At 37.0% G+C, this 27,873-nt stretch overlaps 1 pseudogene; it reads left to right on the top strand.

Moving 5' to 3' along the window:
- The first annotated feature begins 8,000 nt into the window (after positions 1-8,000).
- Positions 8,001-26,580, top strand: LOC148048103 (uncharacterized; annotated as a pseudogene).
- Positions 26,581-27,873: the final 1,293 nt, after the last annotated feature.

Here is a 27,873-nt window from a genome sequence, read left to right as displayed (position 1 = left end):
AAATCATTGTAATTTAGAGGCAATGCTTGGTCAAGCTTTATGAGCTGCACCTACATTTCTGTAGTGTTTAAAGTAGCCTTGAGGGTCTGTATACCTCTATTTCATGCCCATGGGAATTTTCCTGATCCCACATGTGTTTATCACTTGGCACGTTGGTCCAAGAAGCTGATAATTCTGGCAAGAATTCACATTTTACCAACTGCTTTCAACATGGCTCACTGCCAAGCCACTGACCCTGAAAAAATGTCTTCTGGATGGATGGTAGCAATAGCAATAGCAATTAGACTTATATACTGCTTCATAGGGCTTTCAGCCCTCTCTAAGCGGTTTACAGAGTCAGCATATTGCCCGCACAGTCTGGGTCCTCATTTTACCCAGCTCGGAAGGATGGAAGGCTGAGTCAACCCTGAGCTGGTGAGATTTGAACCGCCGAACTGCAGATAACAGTCAGCTGAAGTGGCCTGCAGTACTGCACTCTAACCACTGCGCCACCTCGGCTCTGGTAGAGTATGACATAGTGGATGTATGATGACACCATGAAGGACAAAAAAAGGAAGTGTTAAAACCCAGAATTTTTAAACTTTAAAGTATAAATCACTTCACAATTCACACATCAGTCATTGTGTTGTGTCTAGGCACAGTTCAGTTCTCACATTAACAAGACAAGTGAGAAAAAACTCTGATTTTAACAAGTCATATTTATAATCCTTACGTGCAACTGTGATTATTGAAAAACAACAAAACTTTAGGAACTATCCTGCTTTCTGCCACATATTGTGTAATATTACAGTGGGAATTAAGACAGTTTAGTTGTTGATGCTTTACATGACTTTTGTTAATCTGTTGCATCAATGCATATTATTAAACATTCTTATGCATTGATCTAAAATTCATTTTCACCAAATATCTTAACATGCTTTCTTCAGTTCTTCTATATTAATCAGAATGGACAAGAGTGAGTAAAATAGGATCTCACTCTAAGGTAGGGATATATAACATTCAGTATGCTTAGTAAAATTATAGTAATCTAACAACACTCTGACACATTTCATTGACGGGAAAATTGTTTGCTGCTGCTGCTGCTGTTTTTTGTTTTTGTTTTGTTTGTGCTATTCTTATCTTTTATTGTAAGTTTTCAATTTAACTACATTATCCAGACAATTAATTGGAAGAAGGAAGGAAAAGAATGAAATTAATGAATGCATGCCTAGACAGTTCCAATAGAGATAAAAGGTAGAGTGTATGTAACTAAATGGTTCTTTTACACATACATTTTATTTCTCAGAAAGGGTTCTCTCTTAGCTACTTCTCTGATAAAATAATGAAGTATAATGGATGAGAATCAGCACAAACAAGTCTAGATTAGAAATTCAAGCGCAGTTTTACTACCTTGATGAAAGCTAGCTATTTGACTGTGTTTGTTTGACTTGTATGCCACCCATCTCACCTAGATATGATTCTGGGCAACTTAAAAACATTAAAAGCCAATAAAACATTAAAACATTAAAACAATAACAACAACAATAGTGATATTAATAATAATAAAAAGATGGTGAGGGAGCACAAGAGACGAGAGATGGAGTGTTGTCTTACTCTGTTAATGACCTCCAGAATGATGCATCCCCGTTGGGGCCGCAGATCAACTGGCAGAACCAGCTCTGTAGGCTCTTTACTGAAGGTCAGAAGGATGGGTACAAATCTCACCTCAGGGGACACGATGTTCCAAAGGATGGGAGCCACGGCAGAAAAGGAACTGAATAGGAAATTGGTGTATAAGATGTTTTTCATAAAAATGATCTAAAGTAAATTTGTGATAAATAATATTTATTAAACTGTAAATTGGGCCTTAATTTTGATTCCCGGCCACATGCTCTGGCAATCAATCAGTTTAATTGCATCTTCACATGAGCCTGATCTTTCGTGCCTGACATGTAGAATTGCATTAATGTCTTCATTTCTGTTGCAGAGGAAGGACCAACTGGTTGATATACCACATGATAGGCCATTTTCTCTAACCTACCGAGCACTCACTGGGACCCTAATAGCCATGACATCTTCTGATAGTAATGCTTTTAATATTGTCATTGTTATTAATACTGAATATTGTCAGCTGACCTATGAATTGTTTTCTCTTCATATAATTTTGATATCTTTTAATTTCATTAGATTGAACTGAAATTTGAGATTTTTCTTTTTACATAAATGATTTATATGGAATGAACTGCTTTAAGCAGAGCCTATTTATGAATAATATGGTATAGAAATAAATTAACTATGTCTTGCCCAATTTCCATGGCTCTTCATTGTTTTAAAAAGCCAAGCCGCCAACTAAATAGCATGGTCTATTTTTAGTCTTTGATTTATCTGAAAGTTGTGTTGGAAATTAATATATCTCTGGTGCTGACACAGCAGAAAATCAAATGCTGAACCTTCATTAGATATTACTTGTGCACTAATAACACTATGGTCTTCATATTTAAAGTGTGTGTGTTGCTGTGCAGTACATAAAAGGACACTTTTTATGTAGTATTACATAAATTATAGGGGACGCAGTGGCTCAGTGGCTAAGATGCAGAGCTTGTCAGTCAAAAAGATCAGCAATTTGATGGTTTGAATCCCTAGTGCCTCATAACGGAGTGAGCTCTCGTTACTTGTTCCAGCTTCTGACAACCTAGCAATTCAAAAGCATGTAAAAATGCAAGTAGAAAAATAGGAACCCTCTTTGGTGTGAAGGAAACAGTATTCCGTGTGCCTTCGGCATTTAGTCATGCTGGCCACATGACCATGGAGATATCTTCAAACAGCACTGGCTCTTTGGCTTTGAAATGGAGGTGAGCACTGCCCTCTAGAGTTGGGAATGACTAGCACATATGTGCGAAGGGAATCTTTACCTTTACTTACATAAATTATCATTATTCCATACATACGATAACTTCTTGGGGAAAAATAACTTCAGAATTTTTACATAGAATAAATAAATCTTTTTACTGAAATCAGTTGACAAATATTTACCATTTCTTGGTCAAATACACTATAATAGGTTGTTATTGCATCCACAGTCCAAAATCTAGTTGGAAATGCCTAAGTTGAAATGCCTATACAGTTATTTTATAGACAACACAGTGTATGAATAAGGTTGAATGGATTTCACTATGTCCATATGATTTTCATAAAACTCCTATAATAAATCCAATTTGTAGCATATTGCAAGTAAGTACAACCTTTAAAAATAAAGTCTTTATTCCTTAAAATGCACATTTTGAATATATTTTCTGATACGTTGCATATTTTTGAACTATGAATTTCAGCAGACAAAACCAGAAAGACAATATTGAGGTCATGTTTAGCATAGGAAATGACAATCCCTGTACTTTAAAAAACCTCAAATGATTTCCTTGATGATATGAGAAAGAGTGATTAGGGACATGTACAATATGGAGATCACATCTTTCAGTTCCCAGCAAAACAAAATAACTCCATCTGAACATTTTGTTGGAACATTCCAAATTAGCTGCATTCTGGTGAAACAATTCTCAAAACACTTCAAATTCTATCAGAACAAAATTAGAAGCACGTAATTGTTCCTGCCATTGGAAATGGTGGGAATGCAGAATGAAATCCTTTTTCTTCTAAGTTTACCAGCCCGCCAAATTTTTAAAGAACCAACCACAGAGATTAATTGGTGAAGTATATTTCAAAGCATTTTTATGTCCTTTTAAGAAGACCACAAAGCCTAATTTCTCAGCTACCACCAGAGTAGGTACCATTTTAAGGTCAAACAGCTAAGTAGAAAATAGCAATAGCAATAGCAGTTAGACTTATATACCGCTTCATAGGGCTTTCAACCCTCTCTAAGCAGTTTACAGAGTCAGCATATTGCCCCCAACAATCTGGGTCCTCATTTTACCCACCTCGGAAGGATGGAAGGCTGAGTCAACCCTGAGCCGGTGAGATTTGAACCGCTGAACTGCTGAACTAGCAGTCAGCTGAAGTGGCCTTCAGGGGGGTGCTGGAGGCCTACAGTACTACACTCTACCCACTGTGCCACCTTGGCTCTCTACTCATTCCACACAAAATAGATTTCCTCTCCAAATCACCTTCCTTTCTTTGGTTTAATATAGGTTGCCTTGCAGATACTTAAGAATGTAGATTAGTGATGAGATTCAAATAATTTAACAACCGATTATCTGCCCTAATGGGTGTGTGTGTCCATGGTGGGTGTGGCCAGGTGTGTGACAGGCAGCACTAGGCCTCCAGCACCCCCCTGGAAGAATAAAATGGGCTGGGGGGGCACACTCCACCCCCGTGCCCTGTTTTGATCCTGGTAGGTCTCCCTTCACTTACCTGGCACCCAAAATTGGGTGTGGGACTCCTGGAAGCGGGTGGGGCAAGAAGGGACTATGCAAGCCAGCAATCTAACAACACATTCGTCCAAACCAGCCCAAACCAAACCAGACAAATCCCACCACTGATGTAGATTGCCCAATATTTCAGTAGTGTAGTACAGCAGAAATCTTTTAGCAGTGTGGCCACTACCAGCTCCTCCACTCTCAAGAAGTGGTTGCAGTTTGTTGGATTGATTGAAAAAGTTAACAAAAGAAAGAAAAAACACTAGGTGACATTACTGCCTTATCCAACAGAGAGGAACCATAGAAACCATCCTTCTTTTTATATCTTAAAACACCCAAGAACACTCAAGAATAAAAAAGGAACATTCCTGATTCATATATGCATTTTTACCTAGACAAACAACTGAAGTACCATAGGAGAGAAGAATTTTAGCAAATTGGTCAAACCAACAAATTCAGATTTGTCTCTACAGAAAAAAGGAACCATTGTTTAGTCTATCCACAGTGCACAATAGTCTGAACAAAATAACCATACAGTAACATCTTGATTTAATAGGTCTCCACTAATGGACTTTGAAAATAACAGATATAATTTGTGTCTAGATGTTGTCTTGAAATAGCCAAGTCCATTAAGCCAAGATTTTACTGAAATGTTTGGAAAGACACTGGGAACAACAGGGGGATAGGCAAGCTGAGTTAGCAAGAATATTGGGGAATTGGTGAAGAAGATATGGGACCAGTTGTGCTCTCTGCAGCTTTTGAGGTTCAAGGATTGGAGGCAGATCATTTCCCCTCGTTGCAGGCATCAGCAAGAAAATGCCACTCTAGCAACATACCATGCCTAGTGCAATTGGGGTGAGCCAGTTTGGTCTAGTGATTAAGGCATCTGGCTAAAATGAAGCAGGTCATCAGTTCCTCCTTAGCCATGAAAGCCAGCAGGTTGACCTTTACTCAGTTTGTCTCTCAGACCAAGGTCATCCCGGCGGTGGATACAAACAAACAAAATAATAGACAGGACTATAGTTCTGAACTCTACTAGTTGGAATCATCAAGAGACTCAACACATATTTTACACAAATGCATAATAATGGACTTTTTAACATGTCCCTTTCAAATTTTAATGGTTATCATTTTTCCCTACATGGCCCATTAAATAGAAGTTTTCCTGCCTATACAAAGCTTGGCAATCCAGCTGAAACTAACCAAGATAGACCTTGTGCAGTTTCACATGCACATCAATAACAAAACACAATCAATTCAAATCCAGTTCAGGGAATTAGCCTTTGTTGTTTAAAATGCCTTCTAAACTCCCAAAGAATCAGTCTTCAATCTTAAGCTTTCCTGAAATTTTGGCATTTACATTTTTAAGGGATATGTTGAAAATGTGATCTTAGTTGCAATGTTATTAGCTTTCTTTTTGTCTTTTGGAAGAAATGACAATTTGCTAATTGTATAATCAAGTTCTTTGATGAGTACTAATAACATAGATAAGTCTTTGTTGCTTTTATAAGAGTTTATAATTAAATTCCATTTAATTTCTCTCCAGATTTTATTCCTCAGATTTTTTATGTGGGTTTTGGGGTTCCTTTTGTTTCACTTTTAGCTTACTTGTGTTTCAATCCTGGAGTAGCCTCTAGATGAACTTTATTTTGTCTGTTTCTTCTTACAATGAAATAGATTTCAACAAGAGGTATCTCAAACCATGGACTCCCCAAGGCCTTGTGTTCATGTGGAAAGTTATGTTCAGTGTTTGGTGGCTTGGGTTTTTAAATATATAAATATAAAAGGAGCTTAACTCCTTGAATTCTTCCTTCCACTCTTCAGTCTTCAATATCTCTCTATGGTGCTGTTTTAAGGAACATGCCAGAACAAAATATGGAGTAAAGCAGCAGTTTGTGACTCAAGAGTAATATAAAGCTTGCAGAGCTTTTAGTACCTGAACTAATACAGTACAGCAGGACATGAATGTACAGCAGGATATGAATGAAGACACATAGAGATCTGCCTATGTTATGCAGAATAGCAATAATCAAGTACCTGGGAGTAGTGAGGGGCAAATAAGGAGGCTAATGGGAGATGAGGAGAATCTGTAAGATAATGATTGGAGAGAGAAAGGGAGTTAGAAAAAGCAGCTTTGGGACATTAATGAATGGTCTCATATTCCTGATATTGGAGCTTGGAGAACTGTTATCACAAATGCAATCCTAGATCGAATAACCCAAATGATTTTCCTTTGGTTTATTGATTTTAACTAGGGATAAAAATATATTTAACTATAGCTACAGATGCCTCCACCCAAACAATTCAGACCTAGTTGACAGATTTCAGAACATGGCTGTTCTCATTAAATGGTTGCTATGGAGGGCCTGGCTATTTACAGCATTGATACAATTGTGGATGTGATTGTTTGCAACATACCTACTAACCAGAAGACAAACTGGCTGGGTTGTTTTATGCTAATATAAAAGGCTCTTTGTTTTGCAAATGTATTTTTATTTTTCTTACAGGGTAGGACCCAGAAATATTTTGTTTTGGCTAATGAAAGTTCTACAGAGAAAAGACTTGTTTTACTAACTGGTGCCAAGGCAGTAAGATACTTCTGCTGATTAAAGATGTTTTAAAAATATCAGTCATATTCATATATAGTTTGTACTATGTTCAGTTCTTCGATACACTAGAACATTACTCATGGAGTTTGCTAATACCAAAAGATATACTATTGATCCAGTTTTTCTCACCAACTGTAAGTTGTTCTTTTGATAAATCACTGTAATGAGCAGTGAATTTAAACTTAATTCCAGTCTGGCATATAGAAATATTTTCTCTGAAAAGCCGCAAACCTTTCAAAAATATGTCATTTTAAATTACAACTACTTTATCAAGCTGCAAATTTACCAACATTAATTATATTAATTATTTGTGCTGTATTTGGGTTTTAAAAGTTATTCCACATAAAAAATTAGAGAAAGAACATAGCTTTCAGTGGAGGTTATCCTTCTGATAGCCTATATAATACATTGATTCAGAATACCTAAGATAGAAACTTAGGTAAAGAAAATGAAAGGTTTCTAGCACATTTGATAGGAGAAAAACATTTTAAAGTTAAGCGATTAAGGATTTTTTTTAGCAACTAGCAAGCAGATTAATTGATATGCAATTTCTCAGCAGATATAATTTCCACCTTTTTGTTTCATACACTCCAGTATCTTGTTGCAAGTAGTGCCAGGAAGGGAAATCAGAGGCCCTCCAACTATTCCTGAACTTGCACCTTCCTTTCTTGGCTATTTTGGCTGTGCTGCTTGGAGCCACAGTTTGAACCCATTTAAAGCAGGCCATCACAAGGTAGTGTCCAAGTAGCCAAGTGTGGCCTGCCAATGTTTTTCACCACCACCATCTCCAAGAACATGCTGTCAAATGTCTCCAATATCTCTAAGGCAAAGACTCTCCAATATTGCACTAACGTAGTCTACAAAGGAGGCAAGTGATAGAGATATACAAAATTATATCGGAGTGGGTAAAGAAGATCAGGAGAAGCTATTTTTCTCTTCACAAAATATTATACTGGCAGTCACCCAATGAAGTTGAATCCTGAAAGAATCAGGACAGACAAAAAGATTTTTTTTTTTTTTGGAGAAAGGAGCTGATGTCACGATGGTACAATGTGCAATCTCTGAGCTCCGAGATCGCAGTCGACACTTTTGCCACTGGACAGTCCATTTGGACCTTAACTGTCTGGAAGAGACGGTGACAGGGAAGAGTACGTCTTGCTGATCTCAGGGACACCACAAAGTCCCTGATTGATCCAAGAGAATCTCTTCTTGCCGGCGACAATAAGCACAGCCTCAAGCTGCTGAAGTTGGGAGCTCTGCAACAGAAGGAAAGTGGAAGGAGAAAGTGTGTCCATTTGGTGAGGCAAACTTATTTTTATAAAAGACTGCCCAAAAAAAGATTGAAGTTAAATTAAACTGGTAAAGAAAAGCAAATATGCGGTGAAATTAAGCATTATTGGACAATGTGCTATCTTTTTTTACTTTGTTTTTTTCCCTATGGATGGAAGTTTTGCAGTTTTTTACTTTTTAAGTTAAAAAAAAGTTTTTTACTTTTTAAAGTGAAAGTACCAGATTTTTTCTTCTACTTCTTTATTTTATCTATGGATTAAATCTTTTCCTTTATTTCTACAATACTGGTTGGGATGGATTTTTTCTTTTTATTTTGTTTCATTTAAGAATTATGTTTCTTCTAAGCCTGAAACATAAAGAAGATTTAAAAGTAATATAAAGAGGGTAGTAATCTTAGAGGGAAAAGAAGTTACACTGCCACTAGGGGGTTGGAGGTTGAGACCTGGAAATATTGCCTTTTCTTTTTCCCCTTTGATTATTTTGACCTTGCACTTCAAAGGCTTCAGAATGTTTATAGAGAAGAACGTGGGTTGTTTACACAGGTGCTCTTTGGATGCTTGTTGGTATCTGAAAAAAAAGTGAAAACAAAGATTTGTTTTTAAACAAAAGTAGCAGTGTTTACTAATTGGAAGGATGGCAGGACATCAAAAAGAAACCATAACATTACAACAGATTATGTTTGGAATTCAAAAATTATTAGAAACAACAGAGAGAATTGAGAAGAGATGGGAAAATATTGAAAATATAAATTATAGTGTGGGAAAACCTGATGGAAAAATGGAAGATATCCAGCAAATGGAAAAAGTGGAGGCTAAAGTCCTAAAAACCCAAGGGAAAAATGAACAAAGAGGCAAGATAACCATGGATATTGACAGTGAACTATGTGTGGTTGTAGATGGAAAGAGTGGAACAAGGAAAGGGAAGATAGATGGAAAGGTGCTTTATTCCAGATTTCAAGGTTTAGAAGAAGAAAAAAGAGAATAATGGATGGACTTAAGGAGAGAAACTTTGACAAAAACACTACTGATAACCAAAGATAAATTGATTAAAGAAGCTGATGGAGGGTTTCGAGATTTTACAAGATATGTAACAAACAACAAGTTGTGAAGAGAAGTCCAAACAAATTTGATTAAGGAAATAACCAGAAGACTAATTCTACAAATGGCAAAAGAAATAGGATTACACTATTACTGGAAAGACACATGTTGAAATATGAAAATTAATAATAAAACACTAGTTAAATTAGAGCATTATGTTAAAAATGTAGTGATAATGGATAAAGTTAGATAAATAATTGATAATGATAACAATGTATGCATATATACTAGTTTGATAAGAAGAAATTTGGTATAAATTTTAAATGGTGAACAAAGGGTAAAAAGTAAGTTAAACTTAATAAAACTATTGTTAAATAAATGACTGATAATAATAACAATGTAATGATTTTTATTGACATGATAAAAGGGAAATTGGATATAAATTGTAAACAATGATTAAGAAAAGAAGTCTAAAATGTTGTTATTAAACATAATTAATTTTTATTTTGAATGTGTTATAAAGATATAATGTGCCTCGATTATATTGAAAATATATAAGGGAATGCCATTATGTGGTTTTGTTTTAACTTTTGGAATGTTTATTATAAAACATTGACTATAGTCAATGTTTAGTCATATGAAGGATAAGATACGATGATAGCAATATATATAAATATATTTGATGTAAAATATATAACGATATGAATCATAGGCGATGACTCTGGAAGGGATGCACAAAAGTTCTTTGTAACCAATTGACACACTTTCTACAATTTGTAATGGAAGATGATTTTAAGGTGTTTGTATTTATTTAAAAAATAAAAATATATAAAAAAGGAGGTTTTTTTGAACACGTTATTCAACTTTGGAATTTGCTTCCATGAATTGTGATGCTGTATATCAGTTCAGCTGGCTACAAAAGCATGGCTGGACCAATCCATGGAGTGATGAGGATCAGTGTCTATTAGCCCCAATGGCTGTGGAACTAGCCACTTGCTTGGAGACCAATATATTTCTTTCTGCAGTTGGTTGGCCACAGTGAGAGCATATTGGTGGATTAAGTGTTCTAGATCCAGAAGAGTGACTTATAAATTGAATTTCAGTCTCCTATAATGAGAAGCAATCTCATCTTCTACATGTACTAATATTTGAAAATGTTACTTCCCGGCAGGCTCATTATATTTGAATCAGTTAGAACAATACATTCCAAGCTTATACTGCTGATTTTTATTGGCATGTGTAAACAATGTGTGTTCACACCTATCTATATAAACATATCAAAGTAATATATTAATTTAGCAGAACATCAATTATTAAATGTAATGATAGCATCCACTTTCTCACAGTTCAGGCATCTTCTTAATAAAAATCTGCCATCTGTGCTCTCAGAAGGGAGGGAGCCACTGGCCTTCACTGCCAATTGGATGAAACCTCCTGTTGATACCAACTGGGAGAAACATCTGCTACTCCACCTGGAAGGACATTGATGGCAATCTGCTCCCTTAAACAATCGGCAATGGGAAAACTATGCTTAATAATTACACAATCACTGCTTCCAACCCACTATCTATCTTGAAATTAGCACTTTGATAAGTTATTTAATAAATAATCCTCTAGTGGTAATTGCAGTCAACCTTAGCAAACAAAGGAGTGCAAATATCAAAATGTGCAGTTACTATTTAAAATAAGAACTTAGGGGAACTTAGATCAAGTCTTTAACAAGAGCCATGGTGGGGCAGTGGTTAGAATCCAGTATTGCAGGATAACTCAGTGCTCACTCTAGGAGTTCAATTCTGAGTGGCTCAGGGTTGACTCAGCCTTCTAGCCTTCTGTGGTTGGTAAAATGAGAACCCAGGTTTTTGGGAACAATATGCTGACTCTGTAAACTGTTCAGAAAGCGCTGTAAAGCACTAAGTGCTTTATATAAGTCTAAGTGCTATTGTTACTGCTAATTGAGCAGGAGTAGACACACCAAACAGATCAGTGGTTGTCCAATCTCTTTTTAAAAACCTTCAGTGTTGGAGCACCCACAACTTCTGGAGGCCAAGTTATTCCACTGATTCCACTCCTTCCTCTTTCTATTTTCCCCTCAAAACACAACCCTGTGAGGTGAATTGGGCTGAGAAAAAGTGACTGGTTCAAAGTCACCCAATGGTCTCTCATGTTTAAGATGGGACTAGAAAGTGTAGTCTCCTGGTTCGAGGCCAGCATCTTCACCACTATACAACTGGACATGAGAAATAAATGCCATTGACTTTAGTAACATTTACTGATAGTTAACAGTGATATCCTAGAAGGAATCATAGATGGGAGAGAATGCTAAACAAGTGGGTTATCTTTTGGGGGTTAAGCAAACATTCCAACTGAGCATAACGCAGATCAGAAGTCTGGCATGTTTAATCTTTGAAATCTTACTAAACAACACTTAATCATCCTAGTGAATAGTAAAGGATGATTAACTACAGCTTCTCTAATTCAATGTACAGCAACAAAACTGATTTCAAACTGTGTAAAACACTATATTGAACACATGTATACATTGAACAATATAGAACACATTTCATTGCTTAACTAATCCATTCAGCATTTGTCTGTATATGCTTTTTTAATGGGATCTTAAGACGAGCACATAAAATAAATAAATAATTGAACAAATATCTAATCAAATTTTTTAGAAGTTAAAGCAAGGTGACCTGAAAATGATTGGGCATTTCCAGGAACAGCTTCATAAGGATATGCAATAGAAATAAAAATATCATGCAGTGCACTGATAATTGAAACAGCTGAAATATGTGGCAGTGAAAAATGCCTTCAGGTGAGAAGAGTAATCAGTGATTGTAAGCACATATTGTGGGGGTTCAACAAAATCTTATATAAAAGTTTCAAATTAATGAATTGACATTTTTAGACATTTTTTTTAAGACATTTTATTAGGATTTATAGGCCGCCCTTTTCCCTGAGGGGACTCAGGGCGGCTTACAATCACAGGGAAGGGGGTGCAATATCAAAAGACAAACAATATGTGAACAGAATAAAATAATAAAACACAACTTGCATTCAACAGTCAACACTCGGGCAGGTAAATTGGAAACCTATCCCCAGGCCTGATGGGAGAGCCAGGTCTTAAGGGCTGCGTGGAAGGTCTGGATGGTGGTAAGGGTACGGATCTCGACGGGGAGGTCGTTCCACAGGGTCGGAGCTGCAACAGAAAAGGCTCTCTTCCGTGTAGTCGCCAGTCGACATTGACTGGCAGATGGGATTCGGAGGAGGCCCAGTCTGTGCGATCTGATCGGTCGGAGGGAGGTAATCGGCAGAAGGCGGTCTCTCAAGTACCCAGATCCACTACCATGGAGTGCTTTAAAGGTGGTCATCAGTACCCTGAAGCGCACCCAGAGATCGACAGGTAGCCAGTGCAGCTCGCGGAGGATGGGTGTAATGTGGGCGAACCGCGGTGCGCCCACTATCACTCGCGCGGCTGCATTCTGAACTAACTGCAGTCGCCGGATGCACTTCAAGGGCAACCCCATGTAGAGCCCATTGCAGTATTCCAGCCTGGAGATCACAAGGGCTCAAGTGACTGTTGCGAGAGCCTCCCGGTTCAGGTAGGGCCGCAACTGACGGACCAGGCGAACCTGGGCAAATGCCCCCCTGGTCACAGCCGACAACTGATGGTCAAAAGTCAGCTGTGGATCCAGGAGGACTCCTAGGTTACGGACCCTATCTGAGGGGTATAAAATTTGACCCCCCAGCCTGAGTGTTGGAACATTGGCCAAATTGTTGGGAGGGAAACACAACAGCCACTCGGTCTTGTCCGGGTTGAGTACCAGTTTGTTAGCGCTCATCCAGTTCTTAACGGCCTCAAGACCCTGGTTCATCACGTCCACCGCTTCATTGAGTTGGCACGGGGTGGACAGATACAGTTGCGTATCGTCCGCGTATTGGTGGTATTTTATCCCGTGCCTCCGAATGATCTCGCCCAGCAGTTTCATGTATATGTTAAATAGTAGGGGGGATAAGACCGAACCCTGTGGCACCCCATATGTTAGGGGCCTCAGGGACGATCTCTGCCCCCCGACCAACACCGACTGTGACCTGTCCGAGAGGTAGGAGGAGAACCACTGCAAAACAGTGCCTCCCACCCCCATCTCCCGCAGTCGTCGCAGAAGGATACCATGGTCGATGGTATCGAAAGCCGCTGAGAGGTCAAGGAGAACCAGGATGGACGCATGGCCTCCATCTCTGGCCCTCCAGAGATCATCGGTCAATGCGACCAAAGCGGTTTCTGTGCTGTAACCAGGTCTGAAGCCGGACTGGAAGGGGTCAAGATAATTGAATATTTTCCTGTAAAATTAAGTATACAGAACTTGTTTTGTTAGCTTAACATCCTGGTGTATCTCATATGATGACTATAATGACTTCTGTATCTTCTTAAATTGGCTGCTTAGCCTGCAAAAAGTTTATAATGTAAAGATATTTGGTAACAACATGCTTAGTACTAGAAATTATCTGTGGCCATTTGTTGGATTGAACAATATTTTAATTTAATTGTCCTAACCCATATGTTACATGAAACAATAGGTCTAGGCGTTGTAAGTAACACTTCTAGCAGAGAAACAAAGATTTTTTAAAAAAATCTAACATTCATAAATCAAGAACTTAGTATCTAATCTACTCGATCAATGAGTTTAATCCTGAATCAGAATAACAGAATAACAAGAGTTGGAATGGACCTTGCAGCAATAGTAAGAAGAAATAATAGAATTAAAGTAATAGAAGATGTCATAAAGAATCTGCTATATTTGTTTTCCCCTGAAATCCATTGAACTGCAAAATCATAAGGTTGCAACATTTAATGAAGAAGCTGGATGCAAGATGGCAAGTTGAAAGTTTTGTAGTTGAGTTGTGTGCAGAAATGATTTGTGATAAATTTCTTAATTGAGGCATCTTCAGTTCAGGTCTTCAATGCAGAATCAATTTCCTCAGACCTGAGGCAAAATATTCCTTATCTTGTGAGCAGGCACAATGCTTCCAACATATCCAAATAATTAGGTTGCCATAGGTAACTAGAAAAGAATGCTGTAAATCCAGATGCTTAGCAATTAGGATTTACAAGAAAGTTTTTGCTTTCTTTTGGGATTGTGCTTAATTTCATCAGGGGAAGCAACATGTTATAATGTGGCAGCCTTTTAAAGACCAAACTGACATTTGCTTTTCTTTTAACTTTGTAATGAAATCTCTCAAAAATTGCTGTTTCTACACCATAGACTTTTCAACAGTTTCTGTATAGGCAAAAAACATAAATCAGACAATATTTGGAGGTTCCTACAGGATCCTTTGCCTCCTGATAATTCTCAAATCATTTGAGAATCCAAAAGAGAGAGAGGGAGAGAGAGAGAGAGAGGGAGGGAGGGAGGGAGGGAGGGAGGGAGAGAGAGAGAGAGAGAGAGAGAGGGAGAGGGAGAGGGAGAGAGAGAGAGAGAGAGAGAGAGAGAGAGAGAGGGAGAGGGAGAGGGAGAGGGAGAGGGAGAGGGAGAGGGAGAGAGAGAGAGAGAGAGAGAGAGAGAGAGAGAGAGAGACGTTAAAAAAGCCAAAGTGTATCTGATTGAGCTTCTGATGCCAGTTCTATTTACCAAAAGCTTTTGGTGGCATCTAACTCAACAAATATCAATGCACTTTTAATCATAGGCCAAATATTATCTACTGTTGGCACCATAGTCTTCAGTGGGATAAAATGACATGTTTTCATTAGTACCTTTTTTGGCATAATCAACATTCTCAATATCCAGTTTGTATGTTCATATACTTGTTGTATACTATCATTCTCCTATGTTCTGTTTAACTCAGCACTCACAATCTCTTTCTATTCAAAATTGAAAAAAACACATTCATATTATTGTCACTCTTTGCTATCCAAATCACTTTTACAAACCCAATCTTTGGATGTGCTCACTTCATGTCATTGTTATGAGATCCATCCTTGGTTTTCTTGTAACAAACTCTGCTTTTCCCAGAACATAGTCTCCCAAGTCACTTTTTCTCCATCTTTGGCTGACCTTTTCATCACCTTCTGTTGATGAACATGATGAACGGATCTGTCTAAAAAGATGCTACTCACTGCTGCCATTAGGCAATTTTCTTTTTTGAGATTTTTATATCATCTGGCCATGGCGAGTGACTGTTTTATCCAATGTCAGATCCTCCTGCTGTAGATATTTATCACATAGTGTTTTGAGACCATTTAATTCTCTTTTTGGCATCTCCATCATAACTCGATTCAGCTAATTTCTCAAGTACATTAACCTACACATGCACAGATTCATTAAGGGCTTGTATTCTATGTTCTCTCACAACATCAACGTATGGAGGAAACTTTTATCCAAAGCAGCTTTAAGTTATGGAAATGGATGTTTTTCTCCTGGTAATGGGACAAAACTCTCGTTGCACCAGAACTCCCAGTTGAGGATTACCTGTACATGCTGTTAGCTGAGTATGCATATGCTGCTTTATCATGTTTCCATGGATATTTCTTCATCTAAAATAATAAATTCATACATAAATATGTACACAAAATAATAAATAAATACATAACATTAAAAAAATAAAGTACCCCAATAAACTAGCCCAATTTTCATTCTTGACTTAAGGCATAGTGTTCCCACAAGAAACATAAAAGATTTTAGTTTTTATTCATGGTGTATGGATGCTTTTGTTATTAGCCCAGGAACATTGCTTTAACATTTTTATAGAACCATAGAACAGAATAACATGGTAGGAAAGACAAATAGCCAAATGCAAGCAGTTTCGTAGCTTACTTGGGAAGGACAACTACATGGTAAGTAGTATGTTAAAAAAAGCCCAGTAGTGTATAAATGATCAGAGTGTGCGCAGTAACAAAAATATTGTCTTAGCATTGGGAGATAACATTTGTGTTCTGGTACATCACGGTCATTACAGTTTGGCAGTCTGCCTTGTATTAGTTCAAACACAACTAAAATCACCATTTTTCTTTTGGGAGAAGCTAATTAATGAACATGGATTATTAACACTTCAAATGCTTGCAGTAAAAAATGATTCTGGTTCCTATTTTCTGATTATTCTGAAAAATTGAAACAGCAAAGAACTTTTTTAGGCTATCCCAAATGTCCAAATGAATTGCAAGCATTTATCTGTGTTCAGGGACCTCATTCTAAAAATTAGGCAGAGCTAAGAGACAGAAGTGGTGGGACCAAAGCAAGCACTACACTTGAACAGTGGTGGGATCCAGCCAGTTCACACCTATTCGAGAGAACCAGTTCTTAATTTTCAAAGCAGTTCAGAGAACTGGTTGTTGGAAGAAATCTCATTTTGTTTTTTTCCACTTTACAGCGCTAATCCTGTAAGGAAGGCAGGAAGGAAACATTCTGGTGTTGTTTCTAGCCTTATCTTTATTGCCCTGCTTACCGAAACTGTCGTTCTGGTTAACCCTAATTACCAGTGGCGGGTTCCGTATCCTGGTGCAACCGGTACAGTGCAACGGGACCTGGCATCCACCACATGAATGTGCGCAGTGCGCATGCACATGCACAGTGCCTGCATGCGTACTTACCATTTGTGACGCTCTGTGATGCCTCTGCAATGCTCCAGCTGCTTACCTAAATAAAGTCATTCTAATGGGTTAACTGAATGTCATCTGTTGATTTCTTTCCATATATTTTCATTTATCCCCTTCTGTTATATTGGGAAAAATAGTTCGCAGAAGTTTAGCACGATTGTCCTCAAAGGTTTGGGGAGCCATATTTGATCCTTTTATTTAAATTCTAGGTCTTCTGATTTTTTGTCCTCGTAGAGTTTGCAAATCAAAAATTGGAAATGGACATGATTGAATCAAAGATTCCATGGTTATAACTATATTATTAATATGTTGTTTAGCCTTTTGCCAATTGTTTGCTGAATAATTTATTTTGCTATGCTCATTTCAAAATAAAATAAATCAGAGATATGCAGAAGTAGGAAAACTTTAGGAAGGAACCATTTAGTGTAGATCTTTGGTTAAATTAAACACATTAAATTAAATGGTCATTTAACTCCCCCCCCCCCACCTGTTCCTTGGTTTTTTCAAATTTACTTGCATGGTGTTTAGCAGTCCAAAAATGACTGCTAGTGCCTTTCACCCTGCAATGTACTTCTTAAGAGTGTTAAGGAGAAATAATAAGGTATTTGAATATCTCCAATCTATATATTTCTCTCTCTGTGTTATGTGTATGGATAGCAACTGATGCTCAGAGCAATAAACAATAAACCTGTACAATAATCTCAAGAGTAAATCCCATTGAACCTTATAATTGGGAATGATTTCTTACACATAATCTGCATCCTGCAGTGCACCCTTTTGCCTTTGCTTTCATATCGGTTTCATATTCATTAATGTTAAATCAGCTAAATCTGCACAGAATGAGGATTGAGGAAGCTGCGAGTGTCACGACTGGCAAGCCTTGTTCAGGCTCTTTCCTAGCACTTGATAACTATTTCAGGATGAGAGAGTTTTTTGATAATGCCCCAAAACTATGTAAAAGGTTTTCTGTCCTTGGGTTTCCTTGTGTATTTAATACCTCCCCTCATCTGTCACATTAAAATGTGCTGTTTAGATCATACCAGGAAATCAACTCCACAGGAAACATAAAACTGCTCTGATTGGCAGCATTTTGCAAATCAGATTGTGCCGCCCTTCCTTCCCCTTCTTATACTTCAGATAATTGAATTAATTTCAATTATCTGTTTAAAAATGTTCTTCTTAATCTTCTTCTTAATGTTCTAACCAATGTGTTTTTAAATATCCGGATGGGGTTTGTTTTCTCTGCAGCCTCCTTGGCTTCCAAGTTCTTCTTACAATTAAAATATAAGAAGCTGCAGACTATTGCAGTGAAGTTCATGGCCTTTTGGGCACCTTGTATAATACAAAGTGAAAGCAAGAAATCCATGTTCTTTTTGAAGAGTTATTGTTTTTCAAAAAATAAAACAGGAAGCCATTTTTGTTCCAGTATGTTCGATGAGAACAGACGGGGGGGGGGGGGGGATGGTATTTTTAACACAATACAAATGAGAAATCTGCCAGCTGCCTAACCCAAAGCTCAAAAGAGATTAGGGAGACACTATAAATGATGCATCCAAACTTTTTTTGTGCCAAAGGCCACATTTGCCCTTTGAATAGGATGTACCATAGGTACAAGGCCACATTTCAAAAGATAGTGAGGAGCAGGTCCAAAACTAAATTTGATGTCATTTTTATTTCATGAATTAGTATGATTAGCATGCTTATATTTAACACATTAAATACATATTAAACATATGTGTATTTAATACCTTCCCTCATCTGTCACATTAAAATGTGCAGTTTAAATGAGACCAGGAAATCATCTCCATAGGAAGAGTAAAAGTGCTTTGATTGACAGCATTTTGCAAATCAGATTGTGCTGCCCTTGCTTCTCTTTCTTATACTTCAGTGAATTAGCTAGTGTCAGTCTCAGCTGCTTCTGAATATTATTCTATTATCCTGGACTTTAAAAAAATATTTTAGTCCCTTTTGCCTAAGTAATAGTTCCTGCACCACCGTCAAAGTCATCTTCCTTACTCTGTCTATATTCTGAGGACTGTACTTAAACTTCTATATGTGGTCCATGAACAGGTTGTGTACTCCTGACTTAAAACAACATTGTAAGAGGATCTAACATTTTCTTATCAGAATATCACAGGAATGATGCTTCAACAACCTACATGATGCTACAGATGGAATTTTACAACTCACACTATTTTTTGGCTATGAACTGGAGGGAGGGGATCGTGTGTCTCTAGATATACTCAATCAAATCTTAAAAAGTGAATACTATTTTCTTTAATGAATAGGAAGCAATAGATGAAAATGGATAGCATAGAATCTGGCACTCCAATAATTTCTACTTTGGTGACACAGAATGGATATAGAATGGCTATTTTTTCTAACCATAATCTTTTTTCCCTTTGAAATATCTAAAAGTAGAAACACTGAAGGAAACTAGTCATTTGACTACGTATATTTAGTCTTCTCCAGCTGCTTGAAATGCTGATGAGATTCTTCAGTTCTTCTGAATTTTGGCTTAGGCTTGCAGATCTTTCTTAGCAACAGTTGCTATGCAAAAATATTCAGATAGCTTCTTGTAGATTTGATGATTTTTTTAATTAAAAAAATCTGCACATTTAGACAGTTTTGAAAGTCTATATTATGCTAGTTTTAGCAACCTAACATTAAACTACCAGTATTCACTTTTTTCAAGGACTTTGGATGAGCAAGATTATGTAGTGATCTCAATATCCTACTTTTCATGAGTTTGCAAGTAGTGACGAAAAAGCATTTCCTCCAATGGCTCTCTGAACTTCTGTCAAATGCAGCATTTTCTCTAATGTTATGTTATTATGAATGGGGAAGGAACTTATGCATGGAAGAATTGGATACTTCATAATTTTTCTGGTGATGAATATATTATTTCAATTAGGCCTCCTTTCTTTAAGGATAAACTCAGTAAACTTGATTCCATCTCGATTGAAGTTCTAAGACAGATTATATTTTTGATCCTTGTCTTCCTTGGCTGTAAACAAGTTGCAAAAGAACTTGAAGAATGAACTGAAAATCTCTTTTTTTCCCTTGTGAATCATTTTGGTATCAGTATCCTTAACTAGTGGTCTATTTAGTCCAGGAATAAGGGCAGAAACTAGTGCTGAATTATCATATTAGTTTCTTACACATGGTCTGGGTAGGGTTGATCAATGCTGCATCCTTTTGAATAAAATTATTATTCTGGAATTCTCCAAATGCTTAGTGTTACAACATTTTAGAAAATACTAGGTTGCTTATTCCTGATTCATTTCTATCTAATTTTAGAGATCACCGAAATATACTTCTTTGCTTTCATAGAGATGACAAATGATTTTAATACTAAGATATCTTCCTATATTAGTTCTAAAAGTTGCATACTGAAGGCATAGTTGTTCTCTATTTTCCTTCTGAATGAGTTTCAGAAATAGATGGTAGATGTTACTAGTGATCGTGATAATGCTAAGGATCAGTAGCTTTTGACTTGTTCATCTTATTCTTTAACTTCTCTCTCTCTCTCTCTCTCTCTCTCTCTCTCTCTCTCTCTCTCTCTCTCTCTCTCTCTCTCTATATATATATATATATATATATATATATATATATATATATATATATATATATATATATATATATATATATATATATATATATATATATATATATATATATATATATATATATATATATATATATATATATATATATATATAGAGTCACTTAATGATAGGAGATATTAATTGCCCTGTCTTTGTTTGTGATTGAATATAGTGGGACTTGGAAGATGAAATGGCTTATAACCTAAATCAAGTATAGGTTGTATAATTGAACTATACATTATAGTTCAATATATAGTTGAATAGATTGTATTGTTGAATGAACAATAGTTGCAGGAATTGGGTATGTCTAGTCTAGTGAAAAGAAGGGCTAGAGGTGATAGCAGTGTTCTGATATTTGAAGGGCTTCCACAAAGAAGAAAGGGTCAACCTATTTCCCAAAGCAGCAGAAGACAGGACAAGAAGCAATGATGGAAACTAAACAAGGAGAGAAGCAACCTAGAACTAAGGAGAAAGTTTCTAACAGTGACAACAATTAACCTGTGAAATGGCTTGCATCAAAAGGTGTGGTGCTGTATCATTGGAGGCTTTTAAGAAGAGACTAGACAATCACTTGTCTGAAATAGTATAGGGTTGAAAAAATGGGTTGGACTAGAAGACTCCAAACTTTTTTCCAACTCTGTTGTTCTGAACTGGTAGTTTAACAGAAGTCCTGGCCTGTTATAGCAAGGATATGTATGCAGCTTTTTCTGAGTGGATTTTTCCTAAAAGAGGAAAGGGCATCACTGATTTAAATAGGTATATGATCTGCCAATTTTTATTTACTTGAAAATTGATTGCACTTTGGGTTATAGAAACAAGAGCAAACTGCCCTAAAAAGTAGTGTCTGTTTCCTCTTAAGCATTCCACATAATTTATAATTCATACAAAGGGATTTCATAACCTCATGCATATATGTGTATTAAATTTGCACCTTATTAAAAGTTCACATTAGATCACTCACAATAGTATAAGTAAAACTAAATTAGTACACAGAGTAAGTTAAGGAAGAGTCCGGAAAAACACAAAGAATGTACTAGATGAATATAAAATTAGAAAGTAAATTATTAAAATCTATATTATAGGAAAAGAGCTGAAAATTGAATTTTTGATATGAATGAGAGAGAAGAGAGAGAGAAATATAGATTTATAGAAAATGAATGAGATGTAGGAATAAAAATTGGTTGAAAGAATTCCTCCACCCTCCCAAATATTATCTCTGGAGATTCCATATTAAAATTGTTCCCTACAATTAGAAGGAGTTATCAATTCTCCTTTCCTTTTACCCACCCCTGAAAGTTAAATTAGGTTACCCATCCTAACATAATCTGGCACACTGTTAATCTTTCTGTGACTTTTTCAAGGACTACATTACTACAGAAAAGACATCACAGAATCTTGCTAGAATAACCTCATTTCTAGTGTGGTTGTATGATTACCACCAGAAATCATATTTCAAAAATGTTATATACTGTAGAGTTATAAAATGTTATAAAATATAAATGCTCTTTATAAATTTTGTTTAATCAATGCTCATTCAAAAAAAATAGATTGACTTCCTACTACAAAAACAAACTGGGCCTTTAAAATATTTTCTTGCTTTTTAAAAAAACTGAATTTTATATATGTTCATCGGTAGAAAAAACATTAAATATTTTGCAGACCATATGAACCTTCAAATTTATTATTATGATATTAATATTAATATCAACTTGAAAGAAGTATATGGAAGTTGAGAGCTGCAGCCTATGGTGATAGAAATCTTTCACATTGAGCTGGCCGTCACAGAAAGAGCTCTTATTAATAAACACAACGGCAATTAAAATATAGGTCTTAGATTGTGATGGCCTTCTAGGCCTTTGAAAATTAAATGAATGTAATTGGGAATCCATTTAAATATATTTTGCAACAAGAAAAGTCCTTCCTTCCTTCCTTCCTTCCTTCCTTCCTTCCTTCCTTCCTTCCTTCCTTCCTTCCTTCCTTCCTTCCTTCCTTCCTTCCTTCCTTCCTTCCTTCCTTCCTTGGCAAAGAATCCAATATTATAGAAAAAGGCCTTGGCAGCAGAAGTTTAGAATAGATTTAGTTGCCCATCAAAGAATGGCTATGGGCAAGTAAAAGTTTCAGCAGAAAAGAATTAGATACACAGTGTTCTTTTTAAAGAAAATACAACGTTGTGCTGGAAGGCTGTCAATATTGCTTAATTTGCAGAAGAAAAAAAATAAATGTTGGGGTTTAAGTCTCTCTAGCAATGCTATTCTCTAACCTGAACACTCTTTTTTTCTTTCCTGATACACCTTGACATTTCTGGCTGTGATCTAATACTGGATTAAATGCATCTATTGATTGAGCTTGAAGATTTTTTTTTTACATGCTTAATTGTGTATTGGATTGTGATCTTGTAGTTAGTAATGTTGCTGAGATTCATAATCACCTGATTTAGAACAGAAAACAGTCCAAGTCACAATGTCAACATATTTAACTTCTTAATGAACAGTGCTGGAGAAGTATTTCCCTCCAAATATGTCTCTAACATTGTAATATACAATGCACTATATTGTGGTTTACCATGAAGATCACATTCATGATTTTCTTGACTTACTTCCACAATTTCAAGGTACCATTATCCAAAATAAAACTGAAAGCAACAAACAGGACTCTGTCTGTCTATCTGTCTCTCTCTCTCTCTCTGTGAAAAATCTTTTATTTTTTCCCTCCAATATAGACCCCCTGAGGTAGGTTTGTTAACTAGCCCAAAACTATCTAGTAAACTTCTATGGTTGAAAGTAATCTTGAATCCAGGTCACCCCAGCCCTAGTCCAGCAACCTAACCACAATATTACACTGGAGGACATATCAGGTAATACAATTTAATTTAATAAATCAGTAAAGAAATGTAATTTGAGATGTGTGTATTTTATGTGGCACTGTATAGGACTTAAATCTGCAGTGCTGGGTCATATTGACTGCTTTTTTAAAAAACTCAGCAAAATGATTAGTGTTCTGAACTTGGATGCTGCATAAAGTCCTTACATCTGAAATGAAGAGGATGTTTCATATGTCTTCCTAGTCAGGTCTGAAACTCAACTTGATTTCCAAAGCTCAAAGGACCAGCATGACAGCTGGCTTATGGGGGAAAAATCAGACCTATTTTAATTTGTACTACCATGCTCTTCTTGTATCTTAGCACTGCATTAATAATAATCTATTATCTGTGCATCATGATGCCTCTCACCATAATTTGATAATTTTTGTGACATTATTCATATATTATTGACGAGGACCAACCTCATGCGGTTTGGTATCGGAAAAAGAGAAGGAAGGAAAGAGAAAAACAATCCAGTGTATCTCCTGCTAATTTTCAAAATATTTTTTTTCTCTTTACATCCATGGCATATTCCTTTGTGGCTGAAGTTCCTCAGTGACAACACAAAACATCCTTTCCCATCATGCTTTCCAAGGTACTGCATAGACTGAATAGACTTGGTTATATTCACCAGTGGTATTCAGCTGGTTCTCTCCAGTTCAGGCGAACTGGTAGCAATGGCTACAGGAAGCTCCATCCACCCGTCCCGACATAATGCATGAGCATTGCTCATGCACGCTCACATTTGCAACCCAGTAGGGAAGGTAAGTGAATCCCACTGCTGATATTTACACATCATAGGAATCAATATATATCATTGTAAGTAGGAGTGGGGTTGAATCGAAGCACACCACTCATTTTGTAATGTTCCGATTTAATCTGATTTAATTACCTTCACAGAAGATGAAAAGGTTAATTCTTTCTGAAGGTTTACTTTCCAGGGCTCTCAACATAATTTGCAATAGGGGGAAGCAACGTGGTCAAAACACAAAAGGGGCTAAAGTAGCTATAAGGTATAAAGTAGAATAAGAAAAATAAAAGATGTCTCCTTCCTCAAGGTCATAATAAATATTGCAAGTGAATCCATCTAGCTCAGTTGGATAGGAATACAAGCTTTTGGCCTAATAAAACTGGGACTAACAGTATGTAATATTAGTAAGAATAACATTCAACTATATATTAATTAAGGAACGCGGTGGCTCAGTGGCTAAGATGCTGACCTTATGGATCAGAAAGGTCAGCAGTTCAGTGATTCAAATCTTTAGTGCCACATAAAGGAATGAGCGCCTGTTAATTGTCCCAGATTCTGCCAAACTAGCAGTTCGAAAGCGTGTAAAGATGCAAGTATAAAAATAGGAACCATCTTTGGTGGGAAGGTAACAGACTTCTGTGTGCCTTCCGCTTTTAGTCATGCTGGTCACATGACCATGGAGATGTCTTCGGACAGTGCTGGCTGTTTGGGTTTGAAACACTGCCCCCTAGAGTCAGAATGACTAGCAGTTATTCTCGCACATAACTGCTAGTCATTTACCTATACCTATTTATTTACACACACACACCAAAAATATAAATAAATGAATAACATCAATATTTAATAATATTAATAAGAAAATAATAATATTGGAATAATAGATTGGACTCACACAGAACTAATAGCCCTGGATAGGAAGACTGAAAAATAATGACAATGCTCTTCATCCTTGCATTAATGTTGACAGACTCTTCTTACCAAGGACTTTTGAAGGTGGGCATGGAATGTTGCAAGTATATCAGACACCTGTAGAAGAAAAAAGTGCATAAGAAGATTATCTGAAGAACGGTGAAGAAGATGTATACCATGAAGGCTTACTGAATACCAGACAGACCAAAGTGGCCTAAAAGAAAGACCAAATGAAAAATAGAAAAGAAAAAAAAATAGAAATACACATGAAAAAGCAAAGTATTACATGACCAGTACATTAAACAAGCAGATAAGAACATGACCTGGCACCACCTAACAGCCAGAAAAAGTACTCGAAGACTGCAGTTGGTCCAGAATGCAGCCGCGTGAGCGATAATGGGTGTACCTAGATACACCCATGTTACACCTATCCTCTGCGAGTTGCACTGGCTTCCCATTGGTCTCCGGACACACTTCAAGGTGCTAGTTGTTACTTTTAAAGCCCTACATGGTTTAGGACCTGGCTACCTGAGAGACTGCCTCCTGACATTTACCTCCCAAAGACCGATTAGATCTCACAGATTGGGCCTCCTCCGGGTACCATCGGCGGGTCAATGTCGGCTGGCGACCCCCCGAGGGAGGGCCTTCTCTGTTGCTGCCCCGGCCCTATGGAATGATCTGCCCGTAGAGATCCGGACCCTCACTACTCTTCCGGCCTTCCGTAAAGCCACTAAGACCTGGCTGTTCCAGCAGGCCTGGGGCTGTTGATCAGCATCCAGCTCCATTTTAAGTGTATGTATGTTGTGTATTTTTAAAATGATTATATTTTTATTTTTACCTTTTAATCCCCCTGTTTGTCTGTAAGCCTCCCAGAGTCCCCTGGGAGTGGGTGGCATACAAATACCAATAAACTGGAAACTGGAAACTAGAAAATAGAAGAAAGAGACAGGGGCTAATTCTGGCTGCACAAGACCAAACCTTAAGAACAAGTGCACACAATGCCAGAATTGAAAAGATAGCAACAGACAGCAAATGCCATTTCTGCAAAAAGGCTGAAGAAATAGTGGACCACCTGTTTAGTTGCTATAAGAAGATTGCACAGACCGATTAGAAACAGCAACGTGACAAAATAACAACAATGGTGCATTAGAATATCTTCAAGACGTACCATTTGCCTGCAAGAAAGAACTGCTGGGACTACAAAATAGACGAAGTAATAGAAAATGAAGAAGCTAAAGTGCTCTGGGACTTTAGAATTCAAACAGACAAGCACCTGCCACACAACACACCAGATTTAATAATTGTTGATAAAAAAGACAAAAGAGCCTGAATAATAGATAGGACAGTACCTGAAGAAGAGAAGAGAAAGAAATGAAGAAAATCACAAAATACAAAGACCTTCAAGTTAAAAATAGAACAACTGTATCAAAAGAAAGCAAAAATAATACTAGTACTGATATGTGATTTAGGAGCAATCCCTAAACATCTGGAGCACCACCTTAACACTATTGGCATTGACAAAATCACCATCAGTCAATTACAAAAGCAGCTTTACTTAGAACAACTTGATTGCTAGGATCATATCTTTAATGCCATCAATAATATCTGCCTCTCCCAGGTCCTTGGGAAAAACTTGATAAGTGGATAAATATGGTAAATTAAGTCTAAACATCTGATTGACCATGTGATCCACAATAAAAACAATAACAATAAAAATAACAATAATGATGACAGTGGCAATGACAATGATGTCACCATAAGAGTAGGAATAAGACCATTTGGCCAGTTTATCATACCATTAAAGTAGAGGGTGTCTTATTTTCCCTTTGTAAAAGGAAATATGGCAACTATGGACATCAACTTTCTTGGCACCTATCTGAAAACCTAAAGGGAAGTGGTGGTCAGTGGCTAAGCTGCTGAGCTTGTAGATCAGAAAGGTTGATAGTTTGGCAGTTTGAATCCATAGAGCCGCTTAACGGAGTGCCCTCCTGTTACTTGTCCCAGCTTCTGACAACCTAGTGGTTCAAAAGCATGTAAAAATTCAAGTAGAAAAATAGGAACCACCTTTGGTGGGAAGGTAACAGCATTCCATGGACCTTGGGCATTTAATCATGCCGGCCACATGACCATGCAGACGTCTTTGGACAGCATTGGCTCTTCAGCTTTGAAACTGAGATGAGCACCGCCCCTTAGAGTCAGGAACAACTAGCATATTTGTGCGAGTGGAACCTTTACCTTTATCTGACAAATTATTTCAAAATGAAAACATGAAATAAAATGACAAGCTAATATAATATAAAGCAACATGCCAACATTTGTCTGTAGATATTCTCAGTCATCCAGGTCATGATTGTCCCAAAGGTGCTTTTTCAGGAGGCAACTGGACTTCCTTGTTTTTTTCTTTTGAAAACATTTCACTTCTCATCCAAGAAGCTTCAGTTCTGACAGGATAGTCTGACATCTTCAAAAGAAAAAAAACAAGAAAGTCCAGTTGCCTCCTAAAAAAGCACCTTTGGGACATACCAGGATCTGATCAACTTTATTTCCCCAGAATGTTTTGGCCCTACAGGAACCCACCAGCATTCTTAGGAGCTGTAATGGAGGGATAAGTATGACACAGCATCTGATTTGAAAAGGTGACCACCTGCCAGGGGAGGGGACCTAAGGAAATGTGAGTGTGTAGGAATTGGGAGCTAATCAGAATACTCACACTCATTGTCTATACAGATATATACGTTTTTGTTGCCATATTTAGCAGAAGATAATCTTGAATTTGGAATGATTTCTTGCCTCAAAATGAAAGTATACAGAAAAAAAATATCATTCCTCATTATGCCCAGTGTATCCATTTTGACATTTAAGGCTGACA

Source organism: Thamnophis sirtalis, unplaced genomic scaffold (genome assembly GCF_051295495.1).
Source record: "Thamnophis sirtalis isolate CommonGarterSnake01/CBP01778 unplaced genomic scaffold, rThaSir2_p1.2 scaffold_3, whole genome shotgun sequence".
In the NCBI taxonomy this organism is placed as follows: domain Eukaryota; kingdom Metazoa; phylum Chordata; class Lepidosauria; order Squamata; family Natricidae; genus Thamnophis; species Thamnophis sirtalis.
Note: the sequence above shows the minus strand (reverse complement) of the source record. Positions and strands in the feature narration are given on the sequence as shown.